We start from the raw sequence: 18,414 nt of genomic DNA, 5'->3' as shown, positions 1-18,414 counted from the left end.
TCTTGCAATTGAATCTTGCGTGATTCAGATGGCCTGTCATATGTTTGCTTTAAAATATCCCAAGCTTCGTGGGCATTAGTGCAATGAGAAATTAGAACATATAAATCTGGGTTAAGAGATATACCAATGAGGCCAAGGGCTTTCTCATTTTTAGTATTCCATGCATTTTTTTCATCTTGTGTAGCTGAGGTACTAGGAACTATAGAAGGGTCAGTAGCAACATCTAAAATATGCTTAAAATGAAATATAAATGAAAGATGAGTTTTCCAAGCATGATAGTTTGAATTATTTAACTTGATTTCTGGAATTAAAGTCGACATGATTTAAAAATTACGTTTAAAATTTAAATAATAGATTTGAAATAAAAAAGTGAGACTTATTATCCACAAGAATGTTAAATAATTATTAAAAGATTTAGAGAGTCAAAATTAAAAACTAAAATGTTCCCTGCAAAAACACTAGTCAGATTGAAAAAATAGGAAAAATAAAAATTTGAAAAATTGGAAAAACGTGTTACACATAGAGAATGATAAATTTTTTAATTTAACTCTATTTTTAATAAAATTTAAAGAAGTTTTTCATTTTTATGTCTTCTAAATGCTGTTCAAATTTCAACCAAACTCAGATCACGGATTGAGAGATATCATAAAAATATGAACTATTGTCTTAAAACTTGAAAAACAACTAATACTACACATATAGTACAATAACTTTTGCAATACTATTCTGATACAAATGAAATTTAAAAGATTTTTTCATTTTTATGTCTTCTAAATGCTGTTAAAATTTCAACGAAACGCAGATCATAGATTATGAGATATAAGAAAAATATGAACTGTTGTACTTTCCTTTCTAAAACAAAAAACAGAAAAGAAAAAAAAAAAAAACTTGAATTTCAAAAAACTTAAAAAACCTGCAGCAGAAATAAGGTTAGATACAATTAAAAAAAATAAAAAATAAAGAATCCTTTGGCAGCAAGCCTTCCGAAGGAGGTTAGAAAAAATTAAAAAAATAAAGAACTCTTTGGAAACAAGCCTTCCAAAGAGGGTTAGAATGAATAAGAAAGAAGAAAATCTGCAAAAGAATAAGATAAGACTTTCAATATTTCAAACTTCAAAATCTTCACAATATCAAGCTCTTCTAATGAACCCTTCACACAAGCTCAAAACAAGGATTAGTAGCTCTGATACCATGTAAGAAAAAATGATTGGAATGATAAAATATAATAAAATGAAATAGCATGAAATAATAGATTTAATACAAGAGAGAAAGAAGAGTTTTACCATACAAATGATACAAGATCAATGGAGCAATACCAAAGAGGAAGCAACACAAGAGACAAGGATTTGATAAGGGGAAAGCAAAGAAAACCCCTTGTGAGTATTATGAATGAGGCAAAAGCCTAAGAATGTGAGAGAGAGAGAGAGAGAGAGAGAGAGAGAGAGAGAGAGAGAGAGAGAGAAGAAGAAATGGAGCAAAATAGCTCATTTACTATAGCATCAAAAACTTGATGTGAATAATGGAGACTAGATGAAAATGAGAGAGAAAAGCTCCTCTTTTAAAGAGATGAGAAAGGAGTTGCATGTCTTTGCATGTGTAACTCTCATTTCTATGAATGCCACATTCATAAAAGGTGTGTGCAAAGTGTCAAGTTCCTCTTAAGGAGGAATATCTATTTTCTTTATTAAAGGAAATACAAAAATGAGTTGTCCTCACAAGTGGACAATAGGACAAGAATGACATGTCCTTTACATGTGGACTAGAGGACAAATAAATAATACATAAGGGATACCTTGGTTTAGCCCAATAAATAAATAAATACAACCAAGGAAAGATTATTAATTCTAATAGAAACTGTAGAAGAACTTGTAATACTTGGACTGTCTACAAAGCCTAAACAAAGTATATAGTGGGTGTTAAGAAAAGTTAGTTCATGCCGAGAAGATTATCAGTTAGTGCCAAGTAAATGAAAAATCGAGCATCAAAAAATATAGTTGATGCCGAGTAAAAATGTAGTAAGTGCCATGTAACATAGTATGTGCCAAGCATTAAAAAGTCAATAGTGTTGAGCTGTTGCATTATTTGAAAAGTTAGATTTTCTAGATCTGAGTCGATAAGTTTGTAACCTTGAATTTTGTGAACTAGATGGAAGATAAGAATGATGAGCTGGTGGTATAGAATTCTAGACTAACCATTTTTACATGAATGCAAGTGGATTCTACATGAAGTTTCTAGAAGAAACAAGATAAGATATGGATACATTGTATCTTACCTAATCTATCTAAACCCTAATTTGGACAATGGAAATTAGAGTGAGAAAATTATTGTAAATTTCTATTTAAGCAATGCATGGTCATAAGGTGACATAAGGTGGTCAAGTAGATTTGAGAGTGGTGCCAAGGAGAAGGAATTGAGAAGGTCAGAAAAAACCTAAGAGAATAAAGTACAAATGCTCTACTTTGTCAAAGGACCACTAGATGACTACATTGGTACAAAAAGTAAGAAGGTTAAGGAGACAGAATCTTGAAGAGGGAACAAGCTATCAGAACTGCAGAGACTGAAAGCCAAGAAGATTTGTGAACCAAATTTACGATCTAAAATCTAAAAACTAAGTTGTAAGTCTTATTAGGTAAAAATCTCGTATTGCTACTCTCTAGCAATGGTATCAGTTAGGGAAAAATCCTTTGGACTAAGGTTGGTTTAACATCCATTTGAAAATCCTTTAATAGGGTGGCATTCCCAATGAATGTTCTAAAGTCCTTTAACTAGGCTCACTTCTAATAGGGTGATTGAAATCCCTTAACTGGGTCACATTTAATAGTGTGTGTTGTAGCCTTTAACGGGGCAGGCCTTTCACAGGGCATAACTTCAATAGAGTGAGAAACAAGGTAGCATGTTATTGGTGGTTTCTCCCAAATTGGGTTTCCACATAAATCATTGTGTTATGTGTTGATCTTTCATGTTTCATTGTTGCATGTTGATTTATCAGTAACCTAAAAATTTAGAATGATAAGCTTGGATGCATGAATGTCTAATGGGCTCACTAGGATTAGTGAAAAAATTTATTGGACCTTGAGTAACTGATTCCCCCCAAGTTACTCTAAAGAATTCTAATAGAGGCATGACTATTATGACTGATTTTGTTTTTTCCATTAGATGGATCTCTATGATGTTGCATTCTCCCTAAAAAGGGAGAAATTCTTTGAGTTTCAAAATTATTAAATATTTTCTTACTCTTAACTATTTTTTTTTTCATTTGATCCATACTTTCCCATTTAATTTTGTCACAACTTATTCCCAAAAGTGCTCAATATGTTTTGGGTTACATGATGAAGGTCAACTATCTAATACCAAGAAAATTTCAACATCATATGAATGTGAAATAAAAATCACCTATTTAATCCAAAGAATGTTTCAACGTCATATGAATGTGAAAGTTGTTTGCTTATCAAATATCCATGAGCAAGAAGCCATAATGTTACGTATTGTATTGAGCAAGCCAAATGGGAATGCACTTTAAAAAATGTAAAGTGCAGTATTGTAATAATACAGGTGAATAGCTTCAAGATACAATAGTGAATGGTCAAATAATAAAATGATAAATAAAACATTATTGCTCATAGAAATGGAAGATTATTCATGATCCAAGAGCTACGATATCAAAACAACAATGAAGATTATAGTGGTAACATATGAAATAGAGTTGAAAATAGTAAAGTTTCATTCTTTTTTTAAGATAGGTAAATCATGGATTTAAGGAGATATTGGTTGATCATGATAATAGATAATATATAACTTTGAAGTAAAAATTTAAGAGTGCCTATATTTTTTAATGTGGTAGATAATAATAAATCTAAAGAATAAGGTCGTAATCTTAAGATATTACTTTTCAATAGTCTTATTGGAAATAAGGAATGCTTGAATTTTAAACTAATTGACAAGAACTTGTTGGAAACTACAAAACTTTAACAAGGAATATTATCATTGTAAAGAATACCTTTTAAAGATAAAATACAATTGGGAATGAAATTTAAATTTAAAAAAATGTTGCAGTCCTTTACCTTTGGCAGTATACAATGAGTTTTAAGAGTGATGATAATATTATTTTCCCTATATAGTAGAGGATGAACAAGTTGTAGAAAACATTATCATGACATAAGAATAAATGGAAATTAAAATAAACAAAAATTTATCCCTAGCATGTACAAGATCAAGCTTATACCCTCTTGCAACTATGAATGTAAAATGTGATCATCAACACTTAAAAACAATTAATTTTTGGATTATATCCCTCCATAAAACTTGGGAAACCATATAATTTATGTCATCTACATTGAGAAAAAGGAACATAAAAAGACTCTAGAAGACCTAATTGTTAGAATACTTTAGAATAACTAGGGGGTGAATCAATTATCCAAGGTCTAGATCTATAAATAAAACTTTTCACAATTTAGTAAATCCATAAAATATTTATTATCATGCATGTATTCATAAGATTATGCAATTACTTAAAACTTATAGGTCACTATCAAATCAATTTGCATAAATGTAAACATAAAACATAATAGATTCAACAACACATTTGACACAATGATTTATGTGGAAACCCAATTTGGGAAAAACCACCAGAAACATGCTACTCTTTTTCACTCTTCTAAAGTGATGCTCTATGAAAGGCCAACCTTGTTAAAGGTTACAATACACACTATTAAATGTGACCCTATTAAAGGATTTCAATCACCCTATTAGGAGTGATCCTTAATAAAGAACTTTAGACCATTTACTTTGAATGTCACCTAGTTAAAGGATTTATAAATGATTGTTAGGTAAACCTTAATCCAAAAGATTTATCCTAGACTGATACAATTATTAGAGAGTAATAGTAAGGCTTGATCTAATAACAACTTACAACTCCATTTTTTATCTCTATTTTAGTCCTCCTTTTTGCTTGGCCTTCACACATTTTAGCTCTGGTAGTTTGTTCATCCTTCAAGCATTCATACCCTAAAGCCTTCTTGCTTAACATGCCAATGTAGACTCTTCTCTTATGTTACTTGATGAACAATGCCCTTGACTTCTTTTCTTTCTTAGGTTCTCACACATGACAACCCTTGCATCTGACTAGCCATTCCTATAAATAGCAAATTAAGATATTTTTGTGATTCATTCTCCATCATCCAATTTAGGGTTAGGATAGATTAGGTAGGATTTAATGAATCTACCCCATATTTCATATCTCTTCTAGAAACTTCTCCTTCAATCCTCTTTGCATTTGCCTCAAAATAGTTTACCTTTAATTCTATGCCACCAGCTCATTAATCTTGTCTTCCATCTAGTTTGCACAATCCAAGAAAACAAACTTGTTGGCTAAGATCTATCAAATTCACAATTTTTCAAATAATGTAGCCACTTATCATTAACTTGCTTATGATGCTTGGCACATACTGAGTTGCTTTGCATCCACTAAAAATCACTCAACATGAACTAAAGTTTATTGGTGCTCGGCATCAACTTAACTTTACTCAGTATCCATTATTTTTATCAGCACACACTAGAATAGACTTTTACTCTTTTCCAACTAATCTTCTATTCCGCTTGTACTGACTTTTCTTGACACCTACTATCCACTCAATCAAGCTTTGTAAACAAACTTTGTTTAACTTGTTCTTATGAAATTTCTTAGTATGGTCGAACTTTGCAACCTTAAGTAGATTATCAATACACTATAATATCAATGTCTTAGTTGATTCTTGTACTCTTTTGAATATCATAACTCAACTTTTCCTCTAGGTTCTTTTGTTGCATCTTTTTGATCAAATCCTCTTCATTAATTAAACAAGTGTAGTACTTAAATCATATAAGCAATTATCTTACTAGAAAACGGCAGGTTTGACATTAGCAACAAAAAATGATTGAAACATATTTATCATACCTGTATCAATCTATTTTCAATAGTCTTCTTCTTTCAATAATCTTCGTCTTTGGCATTGATGGTAAACCAAACTGATCAACCAAACTAACTAGATTAAGACAGTAAGACCAAAAAAATACAAAAAAAGAAAGTAATGACTCCTTATTAATTATCTTCCTCTTGCTAGGTAGATTTATTTTCTTGTATTTTTTATCTCCCTTTTTGATGGGGACACGACCCAAGCACAGAATGGACACAACAAGAAAAGGGAAATTGTATTAACTGTGAAAATAAGCTAGTACATTCAGTACAGAGAAAATAGACTTCAAAACATTCCCTAAGGGCTTACAATAGCATAAATCTGGAGATAATTTCTCCTTTCAGTACCTCCTCTCAAACTCCACTCCGAACTGCCTTTTACAATGCCAGAAATCTCCTTAAATAGACCCCAGAGGGTTAAGGACTAGGAATACATTCTAGAGAGTGCTAGTAGGAATCCACCGACCAAATAGAAGGCTCCAAAAGCTGCATTAGAAGTTGACGCAAATCTAGAAGAATCCAGAAATGGCAATCGAACTTTCGAGAGGCATAACTTTTGAACCGTAGCTCCAATTGACGAACTGTTTACATTTTTGAAAAGCTCTCGAAGCGCTCTATAGCCTTATGGAGGAGCTTTGATCATCCCCCATTTTCCAGCCCTTTTCAAGGTCATTTAATGCCCCTAACCTAACTTTGAAGCATTCTTAGGAGGTCTCCAAAACCTAAAAAATTGTAATAACTTTCAAATCGTGGGGCCTTTTGACCTAATTCTTTTTTTGGAATGCTCTAAATTACAATTACATTCATCTGGCCAATTTACGCCTTCTAGTTTACCAAAATGATGGCCCAATTACACACTCCTATTTTTTTGGCATTTACACATATCCCAAGGTGTTCAAATACTCTATCCAAGAACATTGATAGTGGAACTATGAGAGTTGGAACCTTTATTTGACCCAAATGGGTATCCAGAAATGAAAACACATGAAATAGAAACTAAGTCTAAGTACATTTTTTTGGGTGACATAGGATTGCCCTTATAGCTCAGGATGCTCCTGCATCACTTTTAGGTGTATTCCTATAGTTTTTATGTCCTTTGACAACAATGCCAAAGACTTGACATCTTAATATATAGATAAAAAATTCTTTAGTTTATCCCTCTATCACCTTTCTTGTGACTGATCTGTAGTTCCATCTCATTGATTACTTTAGGCAGCTCCTATTGCATCAATTTGTAACATAAAAAAATTAGCTTGTTTGATGTAGGGCACTCCTTTTGTTACTTAGATAGCCTTTCATAGGGGTATCACCCCTAATTTACCTCTTAGATACTCATGAGCATCCTTAGGTAATGCTTTTGTGAAGATATCAACAATTTGTTCTTTTGTGTTAACATATTCCATCTTCATCTTCTCTCAAGTAATGATACTTGATTGCAATTTTCTAAGTCTTAATGTGCATCATAGGATTCTTTGATATATTTATAACACTTGTATTTGTAAGAATTTTTCTTAAAGAAAAATTCACCCAAGATCAAGGAGCACAATCACAAGTACACAGTAGACCAAAGAGTATGATCAGTATGAAAATGTTGTCTATTATCAAAAGCATGTAGAAGAATGTCCATACAAACTAGGAGAGCCTATATATAAAGGCCTCTAAGATGCATCTAGAAAGAACTAGGAGATAAGCATGACAACTAAGCATATATCTTCCATAATAAGAAGATAAGCACGATGAAGTTTCTAGAATGTTGTAGACAACATGTGCTCAAATAATGTGCTAGCTCCTAAGTGTAGACAACATGTGCATAATTAGAGTGAAAACTCACAAGAGTACACATACTCCTAGGTATCTAATAAATAAAAAATAAAAATATGCATTAACCTTAGAAAACTTAAGTAAGTGTAAATAGTAAATACTTATTTACACCAACACCCTTGCTTAAGTACAACTTAGGGGAATGCCCTTAAGCTTACATGATCTAGGATGAAATGCAAGATGGGTCCTAGCTACTAGGCCATGTTAGGTACCCATGTACATAATGAAAATGCAATGTCTCATAAGGAAAAGAAAGAGGGAAAACCATGTGGGAAAAACCCTCCCCCAAAAAGAGAGATTAAAAACACACACAATGTATGGATGGATGGAGTAATCAAGACCCCCCCCCCCCCCCCCCCCAAATTACGACATACATCCAGTATATATATAAGAGAATGATAAGAAGAGTAAGAGAGATAGGATAGGCTCCCCCCACCCAAAGAAGAATGTTGAATAGTGATTGCTCTGATGAAGAAGCTGATCCAAGACTGCAGAATGGTGTTCCTCCCCTTAGGAAGAAACAATGCCAAAGGTACAAATGAGATGCTTCCGCTATGCATGGAAAGAATCTCATGGATAATTGATGTCTTTGAAACCTACTCAACTGACTAAAAAACCTATCTCAAAGAATTGTCTATCTCTGGAAATGATGAAGAACCCTTCTACAACTATTGATCACAAGTATCCACACTCATTTCAACCTGTGATGATTGATCATGTAGAGAATGAACAAAAGGGTTAGATGGGGCCCTCGTGACACCTGAAGAAGGTGATGTTGCATCAAGAAGAGGCAGATCATCAATACTGTCCCCCAAATCTGTCACTAAAATTGGACTTGGAAGACTGGATGTACCTTGTTGTGTTGGACCTATCACTGTGGTGATATATGCATGTGGAGAACACTAATGTAGTAAATTCTCACTACAACTATTGATAGAACCCCATGTGTTTGAATCTATTGAAGAACTATCACTGGTGTCACTATCAGTTTCCACATGATATGATGTGTAGAGAGGATTAGAGGACAAGATAGGTGAACTTTTTTCAAAGTATACATCCTTCTCCATAAATATTTGAAAGTACTATCTTTATAACCAATGAAAGTACAAGGTTGAGGTGACTATGCCTTACATCCCCTAGAAGATTTGTTTGCCCATGTAGGACAACTAAAGACTTTGACATGTGTCACATTTGGTTTTCTATCATACCATGCCTCAATAGGAGTCTTTCCATCAAAGGCTGGATGTGGAGATCGATTAAGAATGTGAGTGGCACTAGAGATTGTTCTAACTTCTAATGATGGATCTAGAGACTTGGCTTGTATCATGCAACTTGAAATGGACTTAAGAGTATAGATCCTCAAAGCTACAATATCTATCTTATGCAGACTAAATGGTGTTGGATTCTAAAGATCAATCCCCTCAAGTCTACAAAAGTCTATAAGTCTTATGTTCACATATTTTCTCTCATTATCCATTCAAAGAACTTTGATGGCTGTTCTTGATTTTTGTTCAACATGAGTCTTGAAGGCTTAAAACTTTTCCAACACTTCATTCTTATGATGAAGAAAATAGACCCAAGTGTATCTTGAAAAGTCATCAATGAAAGCAAGTATGTATTGACCCTGGCTAACTCCTGTAACTACAAAAGGTCTTGCTAATACCATTTGAACAATCTATAAAACAACTAGTGCTCTTGAAGACTTCCCTTTTTGTAACTTCCCTTTTGGATGCATATCCATTGAATCTATTGAACATTTACGATGGGAAAAGTTGATTTTGGGGTAGACCTTTGACCATTCTACTTGTGCTGAGTTGCTAAAGGTAGTGGAAAGGAAAGATGTCCATACCGCTCATGCCATAATTTGATGTTTGAATTTGATTGGGATAACAAGGCTTGTGAAGGAGACTTGGGCACAAAATGGGAGAAAGAGTACAACCTTTTGTCTTCATTCACTTTCCCCACTGCAAACAATGAGTCATCTTTGAGACTATGCACCTGTATTGAGTGTAGAAGGAACTTAGCTCTATGTCCATCTCCGAGGTGAGTGATTTGGTAGATTGAAAGGAGATTAGAACTTAGGTTTAGAACATAAAGAACATTCTAAAACTCTCCATTTTCCATTTCTATTTTTCCTTGTCTTTCAACTTCCATTTTGATATTATCTCCTATGAAGATGTGTGGTACCTTTGATTGGTTCAATGAAGAAAAATCATCTTTTGAAGAACCCATGTGATATGAGGCACCAAAATCAAGTATCCATTCCTTAAAACAATTTGAATTAGCCATAAGTGCTTTCACTTTTCCCTTAGAATCTAAAGAAGACCCTTTATCCTTATAAGCATTAGGCAATGGAACATTATGTTTCTTCATGATAGAGGTCAACTCGTCAATCATTTTATGATAACACTCATGTTCTTCATGACCTAATTTCTTGCAATAGGCACACTTTTTCTTCTCCTTATTATTGTCCCCCTTCATGTTGGAATTTGAGGAAGACTTGCCTTGTTATTTGGATTGTGGTGTTTTCTTTTTTGCATCCTCTAATTTGTTCTTCTTTTTGTTGGATACAATTGGTTAATTGAGTGTTTTCTTTGATGTTACACAAATGTCATATCAGTCATCAGACAGAGTCTACCGAGCTCAAAAGGTAAGCATAGTCATTTACAGAGTCTACCGAGCATTGTTGTATATTACACTGTAAAGATAGCTTCTATCGAGCTAACTTGGTTAAACGAAGGAAGTTCAGTACTTACCGAGCTCACTCGATGATCGAAGGAAACAGTGACAGAGTGTTTACCGAGTTGGGAAGGTAAGCGAAGAAAAGTTAGTGTTTACCGAGATGGCAAGATAACCGAAGAAAAGTTAGTGTTTACCAAGCTGGGAAGGTAACCGAAGAAAAGTTAGTGTTTACCGATCTGGGAAGGTAAACAAAGGAAAGTCAGTGTTTACCGAGTTCACTCGGTGTCCAAAGGGAATTTGGCAAAGACAGTTTCTACCGAGCTCAGTCGGTTAACACAGGAATTATTTTCTGAACAGTATTAACCAAGCAGTGTCGGCCAGTAAAGGGATTTGTTAGTTTGTAATTTTAATTATTTCTAGCCAACTATTGTATTTGTTTGATTATTGGTCAGTGATTAGAGCTGACTAAGATAATCTGTAAGGTATATATGAAAGATCAAGTTGTGAATTCGTGAGATGTAAGAATTTGGATGCATAAGAGTGCGAATGTATGGATATGGAATGAGCGAATATTGAACATAAGAGCGAATGTTGAAGAAGTGTGATGAAGGATCAAATGCATTAAAGGAGCTGCAAAGTTGTATGTGATCAGTAAGGATCTAGTCAAGCATAACAGAGATCTACAATCAGCAAAGATAAGTTGCACATTATATCAGGTCACTTCATTGTTGCTTTCTAACCATTGTAACAGTAAACTCAAAATCTCTTAACAGAGTGGGTTTAACAACCCTATTGTAAATCCTCTAACAAGGTGATAGTTCAGTTGAATTGTTCTAAAGACCTCTAGCAAGGCCACTCCTAACAGGGTCACACCTAACAGTGTGTTTTTGTAACCTTTAATAGGGTTGGCTCCTAACAGGGCTCACTTCAGAAGAGTGAAAAATAGTAGCTAGTTACATTGGTGGTTTTTCCCATATTGGGTTTCGACGTTAAATCTGGTGTCTTTAGTGTTCATGATTGTTGAATTGTTTTGGTTACAAGTTTTTAATAATTATTAGTATTTGCTGCATTATCAAGTTTCAGTAATCTGTAACCAAGATCAAGATTTTAGACATCTAAGGGACTGTGAAATATTTTTGTGGTAACTGATTCACCCCCTCCCCCTCTCAGTTACTCCATTCTCATTTCCAACAATTAGTATTAGAGCATTTGGTACTTTCAGGAGAAGATTTCAAGGATCTAAGCAAAAGATCAGGATGTCTTACAAAAGAGAAATTCCAAAACTTAATAGAGATAACTTCTCAGCATGGCAAGAACTGATGAAACTTCATCTGGCTACTGTTGGTGATACTGGACTGAAATACCTTGAAGAAAAATATAAAGAACCTTCTGGCACACTGTCAGTCAATGATATTGCTGAAAAGAAAACTCACAACAACATGATGATAGACATAGCATCTGCTCTCAGCTATGAAGAATTTGATGACATTAAGGACTGCAAAACTGCCTTTGACATGTGGAACAAGCTAAAAGAAATCTATGGAGGGGATGACAATGTGAGAAGAGAAAAAGTAGAAAGTCTAAGAGGACAGTTTGATCAAATGAGGATGAGAGAGGATGAAAACATTGCATAGTATGTTGAAAGAGTTAAAGCATGTGTAAGGGCAATCAGGGCAGCTGGTGGTGACATCCAAAGAGAAACAGTTGTAAGAAAAGTTCTCAGAACCTTGCTTCCCATTTATGCAATCAGAGTGTCTGCAATTCAGGAAAGAAGATGTGAAGCAAATCATCAGATAAATCTTGAGGCCATAGTTGGGAGATTAATTGCATTTGAACTAGATAACTTTGACAACTATGTTCCAGCTTCCAAGAACATGGAATCAGCATTTGAGGCAAAACTTTCACTCAAGGAGAAAAGCAAAAAGAAATTTCAGTCAGAAAGTGAAGATGAATCAGATCTAAGCTCAGACAGTGATCTTGAAGTAATTGAAGCTCTTCTAGCAAGAAAATACTCTAGAGGCAGAGGAAAATATAAAGGTAAAGTTCCTCTAATATGTTTTTCATGTGAAGAAATTGGTCAAATTGCAGCTAGGTGCCCGAACAAGCAGAACAATGATGAAAAGAAGGATCATAAATGGAATGGCAAGAAAGATTTCAAATCATTCAAGAACAAAGGCAAGAAATCATGTGTCATGGCTGAAAATTCTAAAGATTCTGATAATAGTGAGGATGAAATTGTTTATATTGTTGTTAAAGATGATTCTGACAATGATGAGGAAGATAACATTTCTCTTATCTCTCATATAAGTAAGAATGATACATGGATTATAGACAGTGGTTGCTCACATCATATGACTGGTGATAAAACTAAGTTTGATCAGTTTGAAGATTATGATGGTGGTAGTGTAAGGTTTGGTAATAATGAACCTCATTTCATAAAAGGAAGAGGAAGAATCTATCTAACCAAAGAACTTGTTTGTAATAATGCCTATTGGGTTGAAGGTCTCAAACATAATTTTCTAAGTGTGGCACAGTTACTCAATACTAGATTCAAGGTGGAATTCATGCATGGAAAGGCAAGACTATTGAATGAGCAAGGAAAGCTAATAAGATCTGGCACCCAAACTAAAGGTAACTTATTCTATCTAGAACTTGGTGAATGCTCATGTTTTATTGCTCAAATTGAAGAGAGTTAGTTATGGCATAAAAGGTTGTGTCATGTCAATTTTGATAATTTGATAAAAATAAGCAAATTCAAGAAAGTAAGAGGCATTCCTAACATTAAGAAACCTGAGGTTGGTCTATGCAAAAACTGTCAGATTGGTAAAATGGGAAGGACTAGTTTTAAAAGTAAAAACTATCAATCTGAAGATATATTAGAAATTGTGCATACTGATTTATGTGGACCTATTGGAATAGAAAGCTATACTAGAGAGAAATTTTTCATTCTCTTTGTTGATGATTACTCAAGAATGATGACTGTCATGTATCTAAGAAATAAATTAGAAGCATTTGAGAAATTCAAATGGTATTTGGCAAGAGTAGAAAAAGAAACAGGGAAAAGACTAAAATGTTTAAGGTCAGACAGAGGTGGTGAATTCATTTCACATGAATTCAATAACTTCTGCATTGAAAGAGGTATTAAAAGACAGGTTTCAGCACCAGGAACTCCAGAACAAAATGGAATAGCTAAAAGAAGAAACAGATCCATTATGGATTGTGCAAGAACCCTAATGATAGAAAAGAACATTGCTATCAAATACTGGAAGGAAGCCATCAACACTGCAGTTCATACATTAAACTGAGTATAGCTGAAAAATGACTCATTCAAGACTCCCTATGAATTATGGTATGGCCACAAACCCAATGTAAGTTATCTGAAAGTATTTGGAAGCAAATGTTATATTTTGAAAGAATCTAGAAAAGGAAAATTTGATGTAAAAGGTGATGAAGGAATATTTTTGGGATATTCTTGCAAAAGCAAAGCATATAGATGTTTAAATCTATCCACTCAAAAGGTCATAGAAAGTGCACATGTGAAAATTGATGAGTTTGCAGACAAATCAGAAGAAGAAAGCAAAAAGGTACCTGAAGACTACAAGAGATTTGTTTACATTGAACCAAATACTATACCAAGTATACCGTTCACTCAAGAATCCTCAACTCCTGAGTCTTCAGTAACCGAGTTGCAAATAGTTCAAACCGAGCCTTAGCAACTTTCAGACACTACCGAGCAAGTATCTACTGAGTCTGAATCAACTGAGCCAATATCTACCGAACCAGAACAGCAAGAATCTGAAGTACAGAAGGATAAAAATGAAATTCATTCAAGAGGCAAGTAACCTGTATTAGCAAAATATGTCAGAAGACATCATGCACCAGATCAGATCATTGGAGACAAATCTGAAAGAACCCTAACAAGAAGTAAGTTAAAAAATACTTGTTTACTTGCTGATTTTGAACCTAGAAGTATTAAGGATGCACTGGCAAATGATAGTTGGATTGAGGCAATGAATGAGAAAATAGAACAGATAGAGAAAAACAAGACATGGACTCTTGTACCCAGGCCTAAAGACAAGAATATAATTGGAACCAAGTGGGTATTCATAAACAAATTGACTGAAGATGGTAAGGTATCCAGAAACAAAGCTAGATTGGTATGCAAAGGATACTCACAAGAAGAAGGTATAGATTATGGAGAAACTTTTTCTCCTGTTGCAAGATTGGAAGGAGTCAGAACCTTACTTGCATATGCTGCTCACAAAGGATTCAAAGTTTATCAGATGGATGTCAAGTTAGCATTCCTCAATGGAATACTGGATGAAGAAGTTTACATTGAACAACCTAAAGGTTTTGTTGATCCAGATAAAAGGAACATGGTCTGCAAATTACACAAGGCACTATATGGTCTAAAACAAGCTCCTAGAGCATGGTATGAAAGATTGCATAATTATCTTATTCAGATTGGTTTTCAAAGAGCTAATGATAATAGTAGTTTGTATATAAAGGAAGGTCCAGATAATAAGATTGTCTTGGCAGAAATATTTGTAGATGATACTATTTTCACAGGGAATGATGATCTTTGCAAAGAATTTTCAGAACAAATGAACAAGGAATTTGAAATGTCTATGTTTGGTGAAATAAAATTCTTTGTTGGTCTTCAAATTCAACAAAATAAGAATGGCATCTTTCTTACTCAATCAAAATACATCAAAGAGATATTGAAAAAGTTTGGTATGGAGGACTGCAAACCTGTTGGAACTCCTATGTGTACTGGATTGAAACTTACCAAAGATGATGAATCCAAAGAAGTAGACCAAACATTGTATAAATCTATGATTGGAAAGTTACAGTATGTAGTTCATACAAGACCAGATATTGCTCTTGCAGTTGGTATTGTTGCAAGATTTTCAGCAAAACCAAGAGACACTCACCTAATGGCAATCAAAAGAATAATGAGATATTTGAAAGGAACTAAAGATTATGGACTATGGTACAAACTTGGAGGTAATTTGGATTTGAAAGTTTTTATCGGTGTTGATTGGGCAGGGAATCTTGATGATAGAAAAAGCACAAGTGGAGGAGCATTCTTTCTTGGAAAGAGATTGGTTTCTTGGACAAGCAAAAAGCAGAATTGTACATCCCAATCTACAGCAGAGGCAGAGTATGTTGCTGCAACAGTAAACTGTTCCAATATTGTTTGGTTTAAACAGTTATTAGAAGGAATGAAGATGGAAATCAAAGAACTAGTTGTTATTTTCTATGACAATACTAGTGCAATCAACATATCCAAGAATCTAGTGATGCATTCCAAGACCAAGCACATAGCAATAAAATATCATTTTGTCAGAGAATTGGTGCAGGACAAGGAGATCGGACTGGAATATGTGCATACAAAGGAACAAATTGCTGACATATTCACAAAGCCATTACCTAAGGATACATTCTTGTATCTCAGAGGTAAGTTAGGGATCACTCCCCTATCTAAAGTTCACTAAAATAAAGTTTTAAGTGATGCATCAACCTATGACAAGTTGAAAATCAATCAAGTTGATGTAGCAGAGTATTGAAGTCATTGCATATGAATATGTACATGAGGTACACTGTAATCCAGTTGAGAAGTACTTTTGGCATACCAAAAAAAAGCGTTTACTATGTTATATTGTCTTTGGCATGTGTTGTCAAAGAGGGAGAGTAAAACTGTAATACCTATTCTGAAATTTGTAAGCAATTGTAAAGGGAGAATAAAACTGTCATATCTTTTTGTTATACAATTCCTTCACAGAGGGAGATTACTAAAAGAGGGAGAAGTTTCTATCTAAGAGGGAGAAGTATTATGTTGACATATAGTGCTGCACTAAGAGAAGGACTTGTTTTCAAATTTCATTCTTCTATGACATGTTGTGTTGCCATCAATGCCAAAGAGGGAGATTGTTGGATACAATTGGTTAATTGAGTGTTGTCTTTAATGTTACACAAATGTCATATCAGTCATCAGACAGAGTCTACCGAGCTCAAAAGGTAAGCATAGTCGTTTACAGAGTCTACCGAGCATTGCTGTATATTACACTGTAAAGATAGCTTCTACCGAGCTAACTTGGTTAAACGAAGGAAGTTCAGTACTTACCGAGCTCACTCGGTGATCGAAGGAAACTGTGACAGAGTGTTTACCGAGTTGGGAAGGTAAGCGAAGAAAATTTAGTGTTTACCGAGATGGGAAGATAACCGAAGAAAAGTTAGTGTTTACCGAGCTGGGAAGGTAACCAAAGAAAAGTTAGTGTTTACTGATCTGGGAAGGTAAACAAAGGAAAGTCAGTGTTTACCGAGTTCACTCGGTGTCCAAAGGGAATTTGGCAAAGACAGTTTCTACCAAGCTCAGTCGGTTAACACAGGAATTGTTTTTTGAACAGTATTAACCAAGCAGTGTCGGCCAGTAAAGAGATTTGTTAGTTTGTAATTTTAATTATTTCTAGCCGACTATTTTATTTGTTTGATTATTGGTCACTGATTAGAGCCGACTAAGATAATCTATAAGGTATATATGAAAGATCAAGTTGTGAATTCGTGAGATGTAAGAATTTGGATGCATAAGAGTGCGAATGTATGGATATGGAATGAGCGAATATTGAACATAAGAGCGAATGTTGAAGAAGTGTGATGAAGGATCAGATGCATTGAAGGAGCTGCAAAGTTGTATGTGATCAGTAAGGATCTAGTCAAGCATAACAGAGATCTGCAATCAGCAAAGATAAGTTGCACATTATATCAGGTCACTTCATTGTTGCTTTCTAACCATTGTAACAGTAAACTCAAAATCTCTTAACAGAGTGGGTTTAACAACCCTATTGTAAATCCTCTAACAAGGTGACAGTTCAGTTGAATTGTTCTAAAGACCTCTAGCAAGGCCACTCCTAACAGGGTGATTAAATCCTCTAACAGGGTCACACCTAACAGTATGTTTTTGTAACCTTTAACAGGGTTGGCTCCTAATAGGGCTCACTTCAGAAGAGTGAAAAATAGTAACTAGTTACATTGGTGGTTTTTCCCATATTGGGTTTCCACGTTAAATCTGGTGTCTTTAGTGTTCATGATTGCTGAATTGTTTTGGTTACCAGTTCTTAATAATTATTAGTATTTGCTGCATTATCAAGTTTCAGTAATCTGTAACCAAGATCAAGATTTTAGACATCTAAGGGATTGTGAAATGTTTTTGTGGTAACTGATTCACCCCCTCCCCCTCTCAGTTACTCCATTCTCATTTCCAATACTTTTACTTCTAATTCTTACCCTTTCCTTTATTTGAAGACTATCCAGTTGAATTTTGAGAACCCTCATTATTGGCTACCAATGCTTTAGACTTAGGTGAAGTAAGAATCCTCATTGATTTCAACTTATTTTCTTCTTCATCCAATAGTATAGCATAGCGATCAAAGGAGACCTTCTAATAGGTAAACCCTAATGTAGTCTTTGAGGTGTTAGAAGAAGAAACAAATGTGGAATACTCTGATGGTAGCTTATTGTGAATAAGATAGATCAACTTATCATCTTTGATAGGATTTCCACAATCAGTAAGCTTTGTCCTTAGTTCATTCACTATGATGATGAAATCCTCAATAGAATCAAATGATTTAGGATCTAAGGAAATAAGCTCATCTTCAATTTTGAAAACATCCTCATCAGACACTTTATCATATAGGTTCTTGAGGGTATCCCAAGCTTCCTTGGATGTAGAAGACTTTTTAATTTGATACATGATCTTCTCATCAAACCCCAAACATATATCACCTAGGGCTTTCCTATCCATAGCCACCCAAGCTGAAATATCACTTGCTGATACATTAGTACTTGCTGGTTTAGGAAGGGTACCATCTACATATTGAGAAACTCCATTATGCATTAAGTGATACCACATTTTTATGGACCATGAAGCATAGTTATGTGGAGTTAATTTTGGAAACCTA

The sequence above is a fragment of the Cupressus sempervirens genome, chromosome 4 (genome assembly GCF_028749045.1).
Source record: "Cupressus sempervirens isolate cs-2001-9-10 chromosome 4, ASM2874904v1, whole genome shotgun sequence".
Classification (NCBI taxonomy): domain Eukaryota; kingdom Viridiplantae; phylum Streptophyta; class Pinopsida; order Cupressales; family Cupressaceae; genus Cupressus; species Cupressus sempervirens.
Note: the sequence above shows the minus strand (reverse complement) of the source record.